The sequence below is a fragment of the Lathyrus oleraceus genome, chromosome 1 (genome assembly GCF_024323335.1).
Source record: "Lathyrus oleraceus cultivar Zhongwan6 chromosome 1, CAAS_Psat_ZW6_1.0, whole genome shotgun sequence".
Taxonomy (NCBI): Eukaryota; Viridiplantae; Streptophyta; class Magnoliopsida; order Fabales; family Fabaceae; genus Lathyrus; species Lathyrus oleraceus.
This window is the reverse complement of record NC_066579.1, coordinates 237207558-237210999: the sequence shown is the minus strand read 5'-3', so window position 1 is coordinate 237210999 and position 3442 is coordinate 237207558. Positions and strand designations below refer to the sequence as shown.

General features: G+C 37.6%; 1 long non-coding RNA gene across 5 annotated transcripts; it reads right to left on the bottom strand.

Moving 5' to 3' along the window:
- Window positions 1-1074: 1074 nt before the first annotated feature.
- LOC127129222 (uncharacterized) lies at window positions 1075-3156 on the bottom strand. 5 transcript variants are annotated; one of them, XR_007806232.1, is made up of 6 exons: window positions 2969-3153; window positions 2338-2748; window positions 2174-2256; window positions 1934-2072; window positions 1771-1831; window positions 1075-1626 (listed from the first exon to the last, which is right to left on the bottom strand). It is a non-coding gene; the product is annotated as an uncharacterized LOC127129222 (long non-coding RNA). The 5 variants fall into 5 exon arrangements; XR_007806229.1 differs by having other exon boundaries at window positions 2174-2266; window positions 2969-3150; XR_007806235.1 differs by having other exon boundaries at window positions 1724-1831; window positions 2174-2748; window positions 2969-3156.
- Between the last annotated feature and the right edge of the window lie 286 nt (window positions 3157-3442).

The following is a 3442-nucleotide window of genomic DNA, read 5'->3' as shown; positions in this document are numbered from 1 at the left end:
AAAAGAGTTAGGCAAATACAAAGATATTTTTTTGGTACTTTGGTTAGTAAAATGATAAGATACAAGTATGATACAATCAGATAATGCTTGGTGATCTCTCCCAAAACAAACCCAATGAAATAGGGGTAAGGAGGATGCCAAGGTATGATCCCAATGCTAATTCTTATAATGAAATTGCATGAGGGATCTTAGGATCAAAATTTGGGTCTTAAAAGTTTCATTGGCTCGGCAAACCGTTTGGTTTTGAGGCATCTGATCCAGCCTAATCATGCCTTGCTCATCATGGTTTGCCCTGTATTGTGTTAACCGGGTGTCCAGGTGATTGTGCATCTCATCTTACTCATGGGTCTAAGTCCATTCTTGATGAAGCCATTTGGTTCCTAGTCATGTGTTTCTGGTGCATGAGTCGGTCGATTTTTCGTTCATTTGATTAAGGCTCAATTCAATCCATAAATCGTGTCAATTTGGATTCGTCAATTCATTACATATATAGTCCGTATTATGTCATCTTGGGTCGGTTTTCGAAGTTGAAATTTAAATCGAGTTTTGAGTTTTGAAATTTAAAGTAAATCTTGAAAACCGTTAGTTTTTTTTATTCTAATTTTCTTTCTTGTTTTCACCCCTATTTTCTTTTCGAATTGTTTTTGAAGTTCAAATTCATTTTCAATCAATGAGGCTCGTTCATTATTTTGTTCTTTGTAAAAATACATGGGCCCATTCACGTTTTCCTTGTTAGGCTCATTCCAAACCAAATTTAAAACTCATTTTCATAAGCATTATTCACTTTATATTCAAATTCATTATCCCTTGTCAATCCAAACCACATTACACTTAAGTCCATTCATTCTCCATTTATCATTATCCAATTCCATTTTAAATATCCTTAATTCAAATTGCAAATCCAGTTATCCAAATCCATTAAAACTTTTTCCATAAACCATTAAATCCATACAACTACATCCAATTGTTTATCATCATAAAAACCAATTTCCAAGTACAACCATCAGTTTGTTTTCAGCATTACAAGAGGCAACCATAATGCAACCCATATGTTCCAAATGTTACATTCAGATAAGATAAAAGAAAAATGCCACTAAAAAGCAAAGAAAGCTACAAGAGAAAGTAGACTTGAGAAACTGGAACGCGGCAGTACATGGCAGAGAAATAACATCAAACGTGAAATGAACCAAGTACGGTAAAGGGAAAAATGACGTTACAACGCCAACATCATAAACCAAAAACGACTACAGGCTACATAAGCCAAACATATAGATACAAGCCGCAAGCTGCGACAAAGCCAAGTCGTGCGGGAAAACGCAGATCATAACGAAACAAATTCAAAGTTACATCCTAAGTTCCATTGATTCTGTTTTAGTAATTCACACTTTCATACAAAGCATAATTGTTACAAGACATTCAAATTTCCCATTTTTCATTTGACAAAAAGGACCTGTTGCATTTAACAAATGTTGTGAATTGCAATACGCATAAGAGTTTGGTTGTCATGGACTCCATAGCTCTTGCTCTCCCATTAGAAGGCAGAAATTCCAGTGTAGCTTGTTCTTATGAAAGTTATAACCTTGTATCCTCATGTCGGTGCACATAATTACTGGAAGAAGATTGAAGCTGCCAATGAACAGGAAAAGAAAAGAAGGGCAATAGCTCAGTGAAAAACAACTAAGGAGTTCTGGTGCCAGCAGAGTGGGATCTCACACAAACTCACATGGGCGGAAACATGGAAGGTCCACCAGTGCAGGTAGCAATACTTACAATGCTTTAAGGCGTTCTAGAGCATTAGATCTTATGGTTGTCGTTGCCAGCGCCTTTGATGCTACAAAAAGGTAACGAAATCTCTTAGGGGAAAACAAATCGTCTTGGCCATTAAAACTTAGAGTTTTACTAACAGAAATCAGTTCAAAGTTTTCTACTCTACCTAAGGAGAATTTTTTGGCCGTGGTTAATGTTCTACTCCGTCAGTGATATGAACATCCAACAGCGGCAACTGTCACGGAGTCTACAACGGTCGGTACCGCCAACACCTTTTTGGACATAAGCTCCAACTGCAATCACAACTGTAGAAGCAAAAATGGAATTAACACCATATCAAAATCCAAAAAATACATTAATTGAAACATTGAATTAACAGGTTATCATTAAAACAAGTTGAAAATACTTCTTCAGTAAGCCGCAAAGGTTTTCTGGTAGAATCACGCCTGCAGGCCCATGGATTGAAGAGAGCTACCATTTTGTTATCCACTAGAGAATGCTATGACAAGTAGTAAGCATATTGGTCAATAATTCAAATGCCCTAGAAACAACCTCAAGTTGTTATCTAACCTAGCTGTTAGGAGGCAGCAAAACCAAGCTGCAATCAAGAAATCAAGTGCCATTCGACAATGGAGGACCGGGTTTATAAATGGAGTCAAGGAGAGAAGAACCAAGCTCCAATGCAGGACGCAGCAACAAGACTACAACGGTAACCTGCAACACATCAGAACTAACAGCAACATTCCCAACACGGAAATATTATGGACAATGAAATGGGAGAACAAAGTGGAAATAGAAACAATATGCAATTCAACAATGACCCAACAACAAAATCAATAAGTACAAAGGTAATAAGAGCATAACCTCACGTCCTGGGAAGCATACCAAAGTCTAGGTGCACACGGGTTGCAAACTTGCAAATGGCCTCAATCTCCACTTGACCATTTAACCACCATCACAGGTACGATGTCGTGGTACAACCTGAAAGTATAGAAGAAAATGAGGTCACGAGACTTAAATTATCAAGCAATATCACGTAAGCGTCAAAACCGCGAAAGCAAATACCCCAATCTAAATCAAATCGGGAGTGGCATTTAGGGAGTCCTTTTGAAATAAGGAATAGTTAAGGGCCATACATCGTTTAAAGTTGAATCTACATAACAGTAAAAAAATCCCTTACCACAACAAGTACAAATCTTACCGCTGTAAAGATTCTATGGAAAAGATCTTAATGATTAGTCACGCATTTTTTGGGAGGTACCGTAAAACAAAATTTCATGAGAAACGCTGCCAGATGAGATTCTCTAAAGTCTTTTTGTTTTTCTCAAAACTATTTTAATAATGGAAATTAATTCACTGCATTTTGTTTTGGCCGGCTCATGATGTCCTTTTCCTCCTTCCTGGCTCTCCGTGTTCTGTACTCACAGAAGGAGCTTGAGCCTTAAGGCCCATTTCGGCCTCATACTATATATGTTCCTATTGGCCATTCATTTGTTTTTTTTGGACGTGTGGAAGAGGATTTGGACCTTAGGGTCCATTAATCCTTTTGCTTTAGGTCCTTTGTCGGGCCTTCGTAATTTGATTCTTGGGGCTTCACCCCTTTTAATTCTTATGCACCCTATTCCGTTTTGGAGTTGTTATTTATCGCTTACGCTCATTTTGGAGTTAATAAATT